This window comes from Sminthopsis crassicaudata, chromosome 2 (assembly GCF_048593235.1).
Source record: "Sminthopsis crassicaudata isolate SCR6 chromosome 2, ASM4859323v1, whole genome shotgun sequence".
NCBI classification, from domain to species: domain Eukaryota; kingdom Metazoa; phylum Chordata; class Mammalia; order Dasyuromorphia; family Dasyuridae; genus Sminthopsis; species Sminthopsis crassicaudata.
The window spans coordinates 152,314,926-152,331,428 of NC_133618.1; the positions used below are offsets into that span (position 1 = coordinate 152,314,926).

General features: G+C 41.2%; 1 protein-coding gene across 1 annotated transcript in view; it reads right to left on the bottom strand.

Annotated features, from left to right (window-relative positions):
* Positions 1–13,973, bottom strand: part of ENTPD6 (ectonucleoside triphosphate diphosphohydrolase 6) — a 52,252-nt gene extending 38,279 nt beyond the window's left edge. The window contains exon 1 of the mRNA XM_074287708.1: positions 13,786–13,973. The gene's annotated coding sequence lies outside the window, so the exon portion shown is untranslated. The remainder of the gene's footprint in view (positions 1–13,785) is intronic.
* Between the last annotated feature and the right edge of the window lie 2,530 nt (positions 13,974–16,503).

A 16,503-nucleotide genomic window follows, 5' to 3' on the forward strand; every position in this document is an offset into this window, starting at 1 on the left:
AAGTACCTCCAGGTTACATTTTTTGGGGATTTCTTTATCACATTGTTGGTTGCTAAGGAACCTACACTCTAGAAAACCCTCAGACCTCTTTCACATAAACAGAAATTTAGTATGTGTCCCCTGAGCTACACCATCATCAGCAGTGATGGGGTCCTCTGAACTTAGGGTACTTTTGTTCTAATAATCAGTCTGATTCTAAAGTCTTCAAGCCTTATGATAGTCCTATAAACATTGCTGACTGTTAAATAGATAATCTGCTGGTCTGAATAGACCACTCCTCAGTTCTAGGCTAGACCATAAAATTAAATGACATAAATTTGTCTCCTGGTTCCTTGCTAAATCCTTCTGGAATTTAGCCCACTTCAATAGGCCTTACAATTACAATAAACTTTGCCCCTTGACTTCAAGCTTGCAAATTCTTTTTAGACACTTGTGGCTCCCAACCTTTTGGGGTCCCTTTTGAATCTCAACATCAATGCTGATTTCTTGAGACCAAATATAAGACTTCATAATTTGCTTTGCCAAATGTCATTCTATTACATTCAATCCAAAGGTCTGTCTTAATTGAGATCTTTTTGAAAGCTGACTGCCACATGATCTGTTATATGCTTGCTAGCTTTGGGTCATTTGCAAATTTTATGAGGATGCTTTCTATATCTTTATCCAAATCACTGATAAGACAAATGTTAAACATCACAGAGTCCAGCACAGATCCCTGAGGTACTCCACTGGGGAACTCTAGGCCAAGATGACCTACAATCATTCAAAACTACTCTGAGATAAGCCATAAAATCAGTTCCAAATATAATCTAATTTTATAATCATATAACCCCATTTCCTTATATTTTCCATAAGATTACCATGAAATGCTTGATTAAATGATTTGCTAAACTATCTATGGTAACCTCCCCCAAGTTAATTTGGTAAATTTGTCAGAAAAAAGACAACAGATTAGTCTGGGCAATCCGAATGTCTTCCCGCTCCACAATCATCACTTTTTAAATCATCACAACGTGTTAAAAATGTGTACTTAAAATTCTGCCTGTAACTTAAGTCAAGAAGGACTACATAGACTGTAGGTTCCATTCTTTCCTTTATTTCTTTTTAAAACCAGGGCATTTATCTTTCTCTAGTTCTACAGACCCTCTTCTGTTCTACATGATCTTTACAATATTACCAGAGGCTCACCTTATGCCATAATTGTGTCTACCAATTTTAAGAATCAGAAAATACAGTTCATTTGGGCCAGATAAACCAAATTTATCAGGAACAACTATATACTTTCTTATTATTTCCCTACTTAATCTAGGGTGCCAGCTCCCTAGTAGCTGTTTTTATTTTGTTCTTTCCAATAAAAGATCACTCTTCTTAGCAGAAATAGCAGAAACACAATAAGAATTAGGCAAGTTGCCTTTTCTCCTCTGTATATTTGAAAACAATGTTGCAGAGATTAGTTTATCTAATAAGCCTTCAATTTTGAGGTTTTAGAGCAAAATATATATATATATATATATACATATATATATATATATATAAAATAAAATATAAAACTCTTCAAGAGTACAGAGTATTTTTCATTTTTTTCTTTTTGTTTCCAGTGCCTAAATACTGGTCCTTACTAGTACATAATGACTTGAGGGCAAAGATGGTATCTTATAGCTCTTTGTATGCTTAGTACTTCTTGTGGACACCTTGGAAGCAAGTGCCGAGTGGAACACCTCTGGTACTTTGACACTATGCTGTATAACAATTTTAGGAATAACTTGAATAAGAGCAAAGAAGGCGTGCACATTAAATATGTAGAAGACACAATTAATAAAAGAAGCAGAATGCAAAGATAAAATTTGATGCAATGAATGTAAAGTTTTATGCCTGGGCACATAAAATCAGCTTCACAAATACAAGATGAGGAAAGACAGAGCAGTTTATATGAAAAGTTTGAGGCAGGGTGAGAAAGAGGGGGAAGTGAGGGAAGTTGTTATTAATGGATACCATGCTCAATATTAATCAAAGTACCATAGAAGTTAAGAAGGTAACTAACTTTTGGCTGCATTAGAAAAGAGAGTACTAGGAACAGTGACAGTTTTGTTGTGCTCTGCCCTGGGCAGATCATATCTGGAATATTATGTTCAGTTCTGGGCACTAGATTTTTGGAAATATATCGATAAGCTGCAAAATGTGCAGAGGAGGACAATTAGGATAATAAAGAACCTTTTGTTTATGCCAAGAAAAAGTTATTATTACTTAAAGGACTGAGGATGTAAAGCCTAAAGCTGCCAGCATATGAAACCTATCTTCATTTTGTCTTTTCCTTTCACTCCTAAAAGACAAAGAACAAAAGGGCAAATTTAGGCTTTATGAAAGTAAAGTTTCCCAACAATTAAAACTGCCCAAGTGGCAGCTAGGTGGCGCAGTGGATAGAGCACCAGCCCTGAAATCAGGAGGATCTGAGATCAAATCTGGCCTCAGACACTTAATACTTCCTACCTGTGTGACCGTAGGAAAGTCACTTAACCCCAATTGCCACAGCAAAAAACCAAAATAAAACAAAACAAAAAACACTACCCCAAGTGTTCTTACTACCCCAAGTAAGAAAAATGTCACAGAAGGTAGAAGCTCTTTAACTTTAGTCCTTCAGACAAAGACTAGATGACCCATTGTTAGGGAAGCAAACTACTTTCTAGTACAAGTACAATTTGGACTACAAGGCACCAGAGATTTCTTGAAATTAACTCTTCAGTAAATTCTATTCAAGAACATCTAACACTAATGATGAATAAACAAAACAGTCCCTTCTTTGCTAAACTGAAACAATGTGCCACTAATACATAACATATTAATTCTATAAAATGATTCTACAAAATAGTTTACATAATAAAATTAATTTAGTATTCTCTGTTATTTGCTTAATCAAAAGTCATTACTAACTCTAAACAAATGACTATTTTAATCAATAAATATATGAGTATCTATATGCAAGATACTTTGGCAATATGTGACAAAATTCTTGGCCCTCTGGTAGCTTATAATCTACATGGGGCTATAAGATGTGTTAAATATAATTACCATACTAGGCAATCTACATTAAAGACTATCTAATAACTGTGACCAGAAAATGGTACAAGATTTGGAAAAGGGAGTAATTACTTTCAATTGAAAGGAGGTTTTCATTCCAGAAGCAATAGTGAGCAGAGAAGATAGATGAGGAGACAGAATGGAAGTTTGGTGAGAATGAGTAGGCAGATAGAAAGGAGCATAAGAGAATTCCAGATAAAAAAGTTCAGAGAGGCAAGAAGTCTCCAAGCACATTCAAGAGTAGGGAAGGAAACTATTGTGGCAGAAATTTTAGGTTCCTGTAGAGAAATTGAATAGGCAGGCAAGATAAGTCAGTACCTTGACTTATTCAAGGTAAAGTACTTTGAACCAACCTTGTGGGAAAAAGATATTTCTGATAATTTTTGAATGGAAGAATAGAGTGATAAAGAGTGTTTTTAATTTTTGAATGGAAGAATAGAGTGATAAAGAGTGTTTTTAAAAAGCTTATTCTAATAATGAAAGATGTTCAAAAAGATGGCTCAGGAGTAAGGAATGAGAATGGCCTGAAATTTGTGGACCACACAGAATCTTCACAACCACGCATCATGAATAAATGACAGATAAAAACACAGATGAAATGCTCATCAAAATTATTAGAAACTAGGAGGCAAGCTGGATGACAGAATTCAAAAACATCTTGATAAACTAGATAGAAAATTGGACTGATCTTAAGAGGATGAAACAGATATAAATATAAAGTTTATGCTTGGATAAAAAAAATATTGATCTTACAAATAACAAGCTGAAAAGGCATGGTTAGATAGCAATTCGTCTGAATTTTTTTTATTTTTTTGCTTTTTGGGATAGAATGTATATTCATATGCCTTGGTACTGAAAAAAGCACCTGGGAATAAGGTGGTGACTGTCCGCTCTAGTCAGACCCCATCTTGGCTACTGTTAAGGATGCCAGTTTAAGAAGGAAAGAAGGACATGGACATGCTAGAAGGTATTCGGTGAAGGACAACTACTCTAGTGAAAGTCCATGTCATAATGAAGAAGTAGGAGGTACATAAAGTACCAGGTAGGTATCAAGTGGTGAGAGAATGGTTCAAAATGTGAAGAATTTACATTAGGTATTTATCATAGTCATAAAAGATGCTCTGTAAGGCTCATCAGCTAAATCAAAATAATTCTACGGCATGCTTTGGGTGAAATGGCTTTTTAAAGGTTCAGAGGGAAGAAGGTCAGGAAGTAAGGGTGAGATCCAAGGGAATTTAGGACACATTCTAGTTGAGAACAAACTTGCATGAGCATCTATGTGAGAAGGTACAGGATCAAACAGAAGTAAGTAGAGAATACTTTTTAGATATAACAAAACAGTCTAAGGAAATGGGAACATTCTGACAATGGAGGCAGTTCCTGCTCCACATCAATATGAGGAATGGACGAAGGAGATTAGAAGGTTCAACTTGCAGAAGAAAAGACGTGGTAGTGATGGGGGATTGAGATCCCTTTAAGATTCCTTTCTAATTGCCCAACCCATGGCTGACCTTGATTCACAAATCCTGGTCAAAAGCACCCTTTGAATATCGGGGCCCAGCCCCACTATCAACTCAGCTTCCCCCTAGCCCTCACCTGATCTGAGGTGATCCCTCTTTGGAGGAGCCCTCCCAGACAACACATGGTATCCTTCCAGCCATGTAAAGGTTCCTGCCTGCCCAGCAGCCACCTCTGGCCCTGGCGTCTTTCTAACTGAGCTTTACTTCCAAATTCCTACAATAAACCTTTTATTTATCAATCTAGGTTTTCAGGCCTGTAAATTCATTTTACAGGGGACACTGCGCCTCATGGGATTATCTATGTGCCGAGAAATGGGGTTCCCCCTTTCCTTTCCCTCATCAGTTGGTGGCCCGCCCGGGAACCCCGAAAAATAACCTTAACCTTTTCAGGTCTCTCAGAACCAATTTTTGTCTTTAGCAGCTCGAGCAGCTTCCGGGAAGAATATCTGTGTTCCTACCCTCATCTCACTCTATCTCTAAAACATAGGGCACCCAGACCAGGTTTGGGGTGCGAGCCAAAAGTCTCCCGTGGAGACTGCATTTCAGGCAAAAAGTTCTCTTTTCGTCTCACTCTGTCTCTAGAAGCTGCTTCTAGAGCCAAGGTATTTCTAATTCCTTTATTTCACCAGAAAAGCCTGCCCTCAGGCCACAACTCCGAGACACACAGGAAAGGGTCTCTTCTTCACCTCTCCCCCACCACGTGGCCATCCCTCTTGGGTCCCAGGCCAGCAGTCTCCTTGATCTCTTCTGGGGGAGCTATCTGTGTTTGAGCCTCTCTCGCACTGTACCGTAGTGGTCAGGCTGTAGTCAATGGATGGGGGTGAATTTGGAGATGTGTCTCTACCCAACTGCGTGAGCCTTCACCTTCGCCACCTGAGAAGCACTGGGTAAGATAACATCTCTCTCTTCCCCCATCCTCTCTCTTTTCCAACCTCTCCTATGAGGTTTAACCTGCCATTTAAATGCTCCCATCCTATCCCCTTCCTGGGGTACAGTGGGAAGATTTGGGGACTTTTTTCAAGATCTCTGAACGCCCCTCCCAAAACTTTTACCTGGCTCTTAAAGGAGCCAAGGCTTCCAGCCCTCTCAGATCACTAGTTTGTCCCATTTTAAAACGGGGACTCATCATCCTGTATTAGAGCATGCTCTCTAGGCTGGATGTAGGATTTTAAAACTGCCCATTTTCTTTCTAAGCCTCAAGGCATACTGCTCTCTAAAGCCTAGACAGAGAATTTAAAGTAGCTGTCCAAGCCTTTTTCTCTGTCTCAGGTCTCTCCTATTCTTCTGGAATGGCATCCTATGCCCCCTATGTCTATAATTAAGGGCTTTTTTTCTGAAATGCAGCTTTGACCATGCTGTTTTAACTGTGAAATCCTATTCAGTCTTTGGGATTATTCTTTAAAAACAACCAAAAATCAGATGAGAGAGAGAGAGAGAGAGAGAGAGAGAGAGAGAGAGAGAGAGAGAGAGAGAGAGAGAGAGAGAGAGAGAGAAAGAATGAAGCTCTAAAACTCCATTTTTTGTGTCTCGCTTGGAGCCCAAGCTATGGGAATCTCTTATCAAGATACTGTCTCCACTGACTATGTCATCTCTCTAGAGACCTACTCCAATATTGCTCTGGCCTCTATTTCAGTCTTCCTGATTTACTGTTCATGAGATAACACAAACCCCCCACTCTCTATCAGTGAGGTGGGACAGCTCAATTTCCTGGGACTTGATTGACGCTGTCTGGAGCTCTATGATCAAGCAAAGCATTGCTCATTGAGATGTCATGGCACGGCTCTGTTGAAATAAAACTTTTTGTCGTATCTCTCTCTTAGGGACGCCTAAAGGGAATGAAAGCTATAAAGTTGGGGTCCAGTTACTGCCTCTCAAACTCCACTGAACAGATTAATCTATCTCCACCCACCTTGACAGGCTCCCCTGCTGTTAGGACACACCCAGCAAAGCTAGCCCCTTTGAAGGGAAAAGGTTGGGAAAAGAGCAATATTCAAACAGCCTGAGTTTCTGTGAATGCCATCCATATTTTGGTAGGATTTATTTCTAAAAGTTAAACTGCTAACTTCTTGAATTCTCTTATGTGGAATTAGACATTCTGTATATTATTGTATCTGCATTGGGTATCTTTAAAACAAACTGATTTGTAACTCATTGCGACAAATTCCTTATTGTTATCAACATAAGGTTATGATAAATATTTGTTTAGAATTTATGTTCTTGCATTTTTTCCCTCATGTAACTGATTTTAAGATCAGAGCAATAGTCAATGGAAATTGTTAATGCAATTCACTTATGTCATACCTTGCTGTTTCTAGCCTGATTATATGTAATCATTGTATCCTAAATGCTTGGGAAGCATTTAGCCTGGTCATCTGTCTGCTACCGGACAACTAATAGAGATCTGTAAGACCAAAACTGATTTCTAACACCTGTTGGTTTCCCTTTATCTTATTAATCTGAGACTCTCAGTTCTCTTCTCAGGGCAACTCCTGCCTCCAGACACTCAGAAAGAAGCAGCGATGCCCTTTTGATGCAAATCTCTTCTAGACTTAAGCCTTAGAAGACCCCAGTCTCTGCCCTAAATTTGAGCAGGAGGAACTGCCTTCTCACCACCACAGCAAACACCACAAGGGTTGACCGCCCCCAGCGTCCTGCTCCCTGGTAGGAATTTGAGGTCTGGCCCTGTTTCCCTTTATCACAGGACAGCCCAAACACCTCAGGCTATACTGATACTGTGCACCCTGACTCCTTTCACCCCTCCCCCATAAAGAGTGGGGAAACTAGGAAGGAAAGATTCAGGATCTTTGCTTATAGAATAACTAACTCTCTTCAAGAAAGACAGCAGTTTTTCCAACATTTCCAAGACCTTAAACTGCATTCTTATCTTGATCTGCAGCTCTGACAACTGGGGATATACCCATCCCTAGACCCTGCCTTATAAAAGAGCAGTGGTTCATTAAATCTACTAGATATTAAGGCTTCTTGCCTCTCCTGGCTTCTGGTTAATCCCAATCCCAGGAGAAATTAGTTTTCCAGGAAATTAAGGGTGAAAGAGCTAGGCTACAAATAATCTTTTCTCCCAGCAATTTCTCCTATTTCTCTTTGATAATTAGATGGGCTATCAGACAAGCAGCCCACAGAAGGGACTTGATGCATTTCTTGCTAAAGGCCCTATTCTCCTGAATGTCACCATCTCCACCCTGGATGATACCCCACTTTTAATCTGTCCTCAAGATCTGTTTTCTCTAGGCTTCACACTTTGGATTCTCAGCTGGCCTTTCAGCCTGGAGAACAATGACTGGGAACAACTGACCAGAACACCTCCTTGATGCCCTGCTGCCATCCCCCACACCTCACACCTCACCTCCTGGCATAGAACCCCAAATCTCTACGACCCTTGTCAGCTTGAAGCAGTTAAAGAGGAGATCAATGCCCCTTTTCCCACATGCATTTGGAGGTGATGGTTTGAGGGGGGAACAAGACGAGGGGACCCCGCTACTCTGAAGATCTTTGGAGAAAATCTTCAACCTTGCCTTAAGGACACTGCCCCAAATTTTCTTTTTTTCTTAAATGAATTTAAGTCTCAACTGTTTAAGGGGGGAACTGATGGGGGTTGAGGTCCCTTTAAGATTCTTTTCTAATTGCCCAACCCATGGCTGACCTTGATTCACAAATCCTGGTCAAAAGCACCCTTTGAATATCGGGGCCCAGCCCCACTATCAACTCAGCTTCCCCCCAGCCCTCACCTGATCTGAGCTAACTGAAAAGCCTGCCGAGAACTTAGGGGTACCGCCCATCATCTTTTTTGGGTATAAAAGAGGTGAGCCGGAGCGCCCTCTTTGCAGGAGCCCTCCTAGCCAACACATGGTATCCTTCTAGCCATGTAAGGGTTCCTGACCGCCCAGTGGCCACCTCTGGCTCTGGCGTCTTTCTAACTGAGCTTTACTTCCAAATACCTACAATAAACCTTTTTATTTATCAATCTAGGTTTTCGAGCCTGTAAATTCATTTTATAGGGGACACTGTGCCTCATGGGATTATCTTACTATCTATGACCCCCTTTTCTTTCCCTCATTAGTAGGGGATATGTTGTTGCTTGCCCTTTGTAGCTAAGGTGGACCATGGCATCAAGAAAGCGATGTCATGACATGCATGTGAATTGGATTTAAGTGAGAGTGGGCTGTGCAAAATTACCAATCTCATTTTTTCCTCCAGACATATCTGGGTCCAGATCAGTACAACTGGAGATGGCCTTCCACAAAAAAGGGAGGCTAAGGTCTTTAATAGGTCTTGATTTGAGTGAGGCAAAGCCATTCAGAGAGTAAGTGATTAAGGAAGCAGGCAAAGAATGGCCTCTTTTACCTAGCTTTAAAAAAAAAAAAAAAATCAACCTGGGAGGGGGAACCCCTTAGGGTTTCTGGCCAAAATAGAAAGAACTGCTATTAGCATTAATTTGAGGAAAGGAGGGCTTAAACAAATACCAAGTGGGGGGAGGCTGGGGACAAATTGCTGGTCAATACATGTGACAGAGTGATTTGGATTTAAGGCATGGTCCTAGCCATAAATAACCCCAAGATAACTTTCAGGGATCAAAATTTATATAGCTTTAAGCAGAGCACCAGTAAATAAGGGTCAATTTAAGTGGATTGTGGGAAGAGAAGGGAAAGAAGAAAAGAAAAAGAGAAAGGACAAGACAAGACATAATTAGGTAATATAATGAATAGAGTACAGGACTGAGTCAGGAAATTCTAAATTTGCCTCCAGTCCCTGACACTTACAAGCTATGTGATGTAATTTCTTCCTCAGTTTCTTCCTTTAAGAAGCTGGGATAATAATAGAAACTACTTTCAGAGTTGTGAAAATAAAACAAGATAATATACACATACACGAGAGAGATGTTTCAGTGTTGGACAGGCAACCAAAGTTAGATTTTTTTGCTGTTGTGCACCAGAACGGGAAGCAAAGAGTAGAAGCTGCAAAGGGATAGATTTAGGCTTGATATAAAGAAAGATTCCTAAAAATCAGATCTGAAAGTAGAATGGAGTGCTATGAGAGGTAGTAGGTTCCTCCCTTATGAGATGCTTTTAAGAAGAGGGCAAATGACCACTTGTCAGGGATGGTATAGTGGGATTCCTTTTCAGATATATAGGACTAGATAAGTCAGTGTGATAATATCACTATGCAGTTAAAACAACTCTAACCTGACCTATTTAGAGAAGTTACTGATATCAAAAATGCAAAATGGATAAAGGAAAGGATAGCAACACAAATTATCATGAAAACAAGTTTAACTAATGTAAATTAACTGTTATAATGGGAAGAAGAGCCTGAAAATGACCTTCATTAACAAACACCTGATTTCTGCCAGCAGAAACACATTTGTAAAATCTTAAAGAGGATGCTGGAAAATAATGAGCAATATTGCTTCACAGTAATAATAAAAACAGCTAGAACTCATGTAGCACTTTAAGGTTTATAAAGAGCATGAAAAATATCTCATTTTATCCTTAAAATGGATATTATACATATTTTATAGGTGAGATAACTGAGGCAAACAATGATTGACTTGTTCAGCATCATACATGTAATAAGTATGTGAGGATTTGACTTTGTACTTCCTGACTAAGTTTAGTGCTTTATCAATCTTTATAACTACCTCTAAATAATAAGCATCAGAAGACCACTCATTCACTTGGGAAGCATAAATAGCCGGACTTAACAGAATTTATACATGAAGCAGGCCTTTATCTGGGTTTTATAAACACATATAAAAGTAGCAAACATGTCTTTGACTTGCCATGCCTTTTGTTTGGGAGAATCTGCTTAGTGACTTTAAAAACAAGAGAAGGGCTAATGCTCTTACTCAAATATTCCTTCTATGCAGTGGCTTTGCTTATGGCACCATAAGACTACAAATTATGGGGGCCAGAAAACATATTTCCTAGTTGTAGGTATTACAAGAACCACAAAAAGCAGAAAGGAAGCCCTGAGACACTAGAAATACAGCATAGTGCCTCAGGTCCCAGGACTCATATAATGATTTTCTAACTATGCCTTTGTGCAAGGTCAGACAAGGATAGGCTGGATAGGCATGTCAATAACAAAGTATAAAACGCCCGGCTACTTTTTTAAAAAGTGTCCTTTGTGATAGTAGAGCTTTTGGTTTATTATTTTCATTGTTATCCTATATCAATATTATCTCTATGCATGTGGTTTTAATTGACCCTACAATCTATATATCAGACTTTTAAATAAGTCACTGGAGATAAAAATAGATTAAGCAATTATATCTAGTACCCCTTTCCAGGTGGAAAATGTTGAAAATACTAGAAAAAGTTAAACTTCTTTAAAAAAAAAAAAACACTTGGATGGAGGTTAGATTTTTGTGATGTTGAATAAAGTTATGAAACATCTATACAAGATTTATTTCAGAAGCAGTGACCCTGGTGCCTTGGAGGTTATTATGAGAATAAAAAGGAATCACAGAATTTTGGAATTGGAGGTCCCATTGGCCAATCTAGTCCAACACATACCACCCACAAAAAGAATCAATATTACAATATAACTAACAAGAAGTCTTCAAAGTCTGTTATTAAACCTATTTTGGCAGTCCATTATGCTTTTTTTTTTTTAAAGATAGTTATAATTTTAAGTTTTGGAGGAGTTAAGACTAACCTGAAAATAGAGTTTTATCCACTTATCACAACTGTAAAATTCTTCCTTTAATGTTATATTCATTTGGGTTGAGATTTAGACCATTTTAAAACACAAATATTTCTGGGACAAGTAACATAGTATCCATTATCAGTCATTAACATTATAGTATGAATTAATTTCCCCAAACTTCTACCAAACATTTCATGGATTTTGATGAGAGGTCCAGAATATAGTATTAGATCTAGATTGGGAGGAAAAAAGTTAGCTAGGAGCAGCATAAGGGTATTGGGCACCTAAGGAAAGGTTCAATAAAAGGGATAAATAAATGATGGACTAAAGGAGGAAAAAGGCCACTAAAATTTTTCTTTGTTTATTCCTTTCATAAAAGATGAAATGAGGTTAATCAGAATTGACTAGAGGAAGTGAATTTTTGAACCTAGTCTTAAAGAGCAAAGGACTTTGCAGCCAACTTTCTAGGAATTAAGTTCCTAATAAATTTCCTGAAATTTCAAACGTAATTTGACTTGTGAAGAAACCTCCTACTACCCAACTTCTACAAGTAGAAATAAGAAGCCTACCTGTCAACTAAGTATATAAGGATTTCTGTTAAGGAAAATGGAAAGGTTATGAAGAAAAATCACTACATTGTATGCTAAAAACTTAATGAACATATTTAAAGTATATTAGACATACTCCAAAAACCACTAGTAATTCTTCAATACCCTTAAATGCGTCTTTTCCTCCCACAAATATCTATTCTGGTATTACAGAAGAATAGCACCTACAGTAAAATCTTTTTTAGCTAAAATAAGATCCTTTAGTCCTACCTGCTGATTCAAATTTCTGGCTGGCTCAAATGTGGAAATCTCTTAGGATTTCTCCACCTACAGTACTGTTTACTTCCTCCTGTCTTCCAAGAAAGCATAATGTGGAGGGGAAAAACAATCATAAATCCTTCTCAAATTATTCATTTTGGGGAATGAAGAAAGGGAAATATTTCTTGTCTTGCTATTATTTAAACTGAAAACTTAAGGAATAAGGTCATAGTTTTTTGTTTGTTTTACATATTTAGCTATACTGAGAGCATATAATAGTATCTATTATTAATAAGGAATCCTCTTTCTGGAGAAATTCAATTAACGAAATATTTATTAAATGCTTTATGCAGGGATATGGGAATAAAATGGTATTAAAAAAAAAAAAAAAAACCAAAAACAAAAAACAGCATTTTTTTTTTCTTTAAAAAGTTTACAATGGAATGGGGAAGAGCCGGGCGAAAAGGAAGGGATGAGACAAAGAAATCTTTCAGCTTTGGGAGGGAGTGGTCGGGTACTTGGTAAAGGCCGTATGAAGGTGGCATTTGTGGTAGGTTTTGAAGAGACTCTAATAGTGACAGGGAGTGTGTGTCCCAGCCCCGGGGGACGGATTCCAGGAATGCACAGAGAAGGTAAAGAGCAGGTTATAATCTTGAGTCTAATCTAGCTGGAACACGGGGTGCAAAATACGGCTCAAAGCAAAAAGGTAGGCTCCGGCCAGAATGTGGAGGGCCTCGAAATAGTATTTTATATGCAACGGAGAGAGAAGGAAAATAAGCTGCAAAATGCACTTAGAAGTTTCCTTTGCCTCATTGGAATCTGCAGGAGTGAATTCATTTCAGCTAGGAGTGCCAAGCCCGGGTACTGACAGAAGGGGCGACACTCCGTACACAACTTACCAGCCTCGGGCCGTCACCGAGGAGGAACCTCTTCCATCCAGCCTCACCGAGGCAGGGCCCCGAGATGTAACCCAAGGGCGGGGGAAATGCTGGCGCCACCACTCACCCGTGACTGCGACCTTCCGGAGGGCAGGGGCCGTTTTTAATTCCATTTTGGACTCCCCTGGGCCCAGCCTACAACTCTGCGCGTGCCGGATTCGGATAAGCGCGTGCTGGGATGTGAAACATTAATTTCACGCCAGTTCCCATGGAACCCAATAAACACTTTTAAAGGCCCCTACCCTAAGCCACAGGTTCTCAGGAGGCACTGACAGAATAAGTCTTTGTAAAAGGCCTTGGGTTTTGGGGTGGGGGGAGGGAACACGGCGCGCTCGGGAGCCTGGGCACTAACTAATGGCACAAGGGGGCGGGCCGCGGAACCCCGAGCTCGAAGCCGGCCTCGGACGCTCACCCCCCGCGTTCTCCGCGTTCTCCGCTTCCTCCTCTTTAAAACGGAGTGAAGAAGGACATCTTTCTCCCGGCACTGTGAGGACCAAGTGAGAGTATTAAAGCGCTTTGCACACATTAAAACACTGGATACGTGTGAGCCGGCGCTCCCACTGCCATGCTCCGGAGGGGCTGGGCAGGACATGGAAGGCTCCCGTCGGGTCCCCCCTGCAGAAAGCTCCAAACCCGAGGGCCCGCCGCCTGCGGTCGGTGCCCCCTGGAGGGGCGCCACAAAGGTCTCCCAGGACTACCCAGGGCCACGCGGCACGGGCTACAGCGAGCCGCGGGAAGCCGAGCTGCCCTCGCCCAGCCCTCCTCCCCTCGCTCACTCACCCTCCGCCCGCCGCCGCGCTCTCGGGATACCCCATCCAACGGCGGGGCAGCTCGCTCCTCCCCCAACTCGTGCTGCAACGAGGCCCCGGCCACAGCGCACAGCTGCGAGCGGCAGCTCACCGGCCCCGGTACCGCTCCGGCTCCGGGCCCCGCCCCCATCGGGCTCGGCGTCACGCGCCGCGGGAGGCGGAGCGTGCCCCAAAGCCACGGCCGAAGTGCGCAAGCGCCTAGCTCCGGTCCGGGCCCGCGTGCCAAGTCCGCTTCGTTTTGTCTTCTCCGTCCTGGCCGCTCCCTCTGCTTCTTTTCCGAGCGCCACTGATCTCGGAGCTCTAGCCCCCCACCCCCCTTCTTGTACAAATGGAGAAACTAAGACCAAGAGGGAGTTTATCCTCCGACGCCGAGTCCCGTTCTTCCCACAAACCAGTTCCCTTGCTTTTTCACTCATTTACTCAGAAAATCAGAGCTGGAAGGGACGTCAGAGAGCCAGTCTCCACTTGAACCCTCATCTTCCCGCCCCGCTCGGCGATCTCATCGCCCACAGGGGTTCGAGTCTTCACTCAGCGGCCGATCTGTGCATCCGGCCCGCGCCCGAGTTCTCCTTTTTAAAGCCCTTTCATGACCTGGTCCTCTCATCATTCAGACCTTAAGTTTTCTCTTCTCCCTCTCTCTAGGAGAGGCCCACAGCGCGCTACTTAGCATTCCTTACACAAAACACGCATCCTTCCCAGGTGCCTTTGTCACCGTCTGATGCCGCTTTCCCACAGACGCTCTCCTTCCGAAGATGACTTGACTTTTGAGTCTTGTACGTACGTGGCTGCCCGTGTGTTTGTGGATGCTCTTCCCGAGTCCGGACTCGTTTTGTATCCTCGGCACCTAGCCCAGAGGCTGGACTGGAACAGGTGTTCAGTCAGTGGTTGGAGCTGGCTCGGGCATGAGGTTGGTGCCTTGGATGGAATATCAGGTCTGGAGTCAAGAAGTCTCACCTTCCCGAGCTCGGATCTGGCCCCAGACACTACTGTGTGAGCCTGGGCAAGTCACTTCACCCTGCTTGCCTCAGTTTCCTCATCTGTAAAATGAATTGGAGAAGGAGATGGCCAACCCCTCCAGCATCTGCCAGGAAAACCCCAAATGGAGTCGGGAAGATTCAGGACGGGACTGGAAACAGCAACTCAACCGCAAAAGACTGACTCACTCTCTCCTGAGGTCCCCTCCCTCACCTTCAATAGCCTTTTACCTATCTCTAACTGAATGTCCCTAAGGCATCTCAAAGTCAATAAATTCCAACGGAATTCTTTATCCACTTTCTCTAGTTATTGTTCAGTGGTTTCTGCTATTTGTGACCCCATTTGGAATCTTCTTAGCCAAAAAGTCACTAGCTCCTTCTCTCTCTCCCGCTTTCTCTCTGTTCCCCTCCCCCACCTGTGTGTGTGTGTGTGTGTGTGTGTGTGTGTGTGTGTGTGTGTGTGTGTGTGTGTGTGTGTGATGAAGACCAAGATAGGCCTCTTAGAAAATATGGGATTTGAGCTGTCTTGAAAGGAACCAGGGAACTAGGAGGTAGAGTGAGGAGGGAAAACAGTCCAGGGGTGAGTACAGGTGGTGAAAAAGGAGGTAACAGTTTCCTATGGGAGGAATAGCTAGAAGGCCAGCATAGATGGTAGCGTCTGTGGAAGGGACCAATTGTAGAAAAATTGTAAAAGTGACAATGCGCCGGGTTTTGAAATGAAGTAAACAGAGGATTTTATATTTGATCCTGGAGTTGACTCAACTATCATTTTCCCCAACAAGCATTTTTTGACTTATCCGCTCCCAAACTGATATCTCCATTCTCTGCTTTATGATGCTCATTTTTGGCATTTAATTATAAGATGCTTTGCAACATTCTGATTTGATCATGAGAAACCACAAGGTTTTTAATGATCTCAATCTGCTGCTCAGCACAAAAATCCATCTCTTCAATACACTTTTTCCTTCAGGAAAGTGTATTACAAAAACTCTTGGAATACCAAAAATCTCAGAGGAATCAAAATAATGCAGAGGTTTGTGGAAAGTTGCTTAGTGAACACAAGTGAATTAAGTTTATTTCCAAAGATTACATTTAACAAATAATGAAAATAGGTAAAATTTTTCAGTGATATGCATTTGCTATGTAATAGGTGGTTTAAAAAATAAAACTATTGCTATCTGTCACAGATACTCATAATGTAGGCTATTGTCTTTCTTAAAAGAAATGTTTCATCCATCCTATCAAGCTGAGTCCTATATAATCTGAACATAGAGTTTAGCTTAGCAACTGGACCTGTTATTTACTAGTATGGAAAAAAGCCAGGAGAGGAAATTCCTCTATCAATTCATATTCATGTTGGTGCCATCATATATCTTGTATGTAACAGGTTTTTGTTTTTGTAAATTATCTCAATTAGATTGAAGGAGAGGGCAGCAACTATGTTTTTGTCTTTCTTTGTATATCACCAACTGTTAGCACAGTAATAGTAGACACTTAATAAATGACTGTTGATTGACTGAGAGGATGAGAAAGATCTGGTTACACAAAGCAAGGAGATGGAATTCCAGGCAGGGGAAAAAGCAAATGTTCAGGAGATAGAAGTTAGCATGATTCTTTCAGAGAACAGGAGTGCAGGGTTCCTATTAGAATTAGAAGATAGTTGGATAGGCAATGCCCAGAATGGTAAAATCTAAAGTTTTAAACTTGGTTTAATG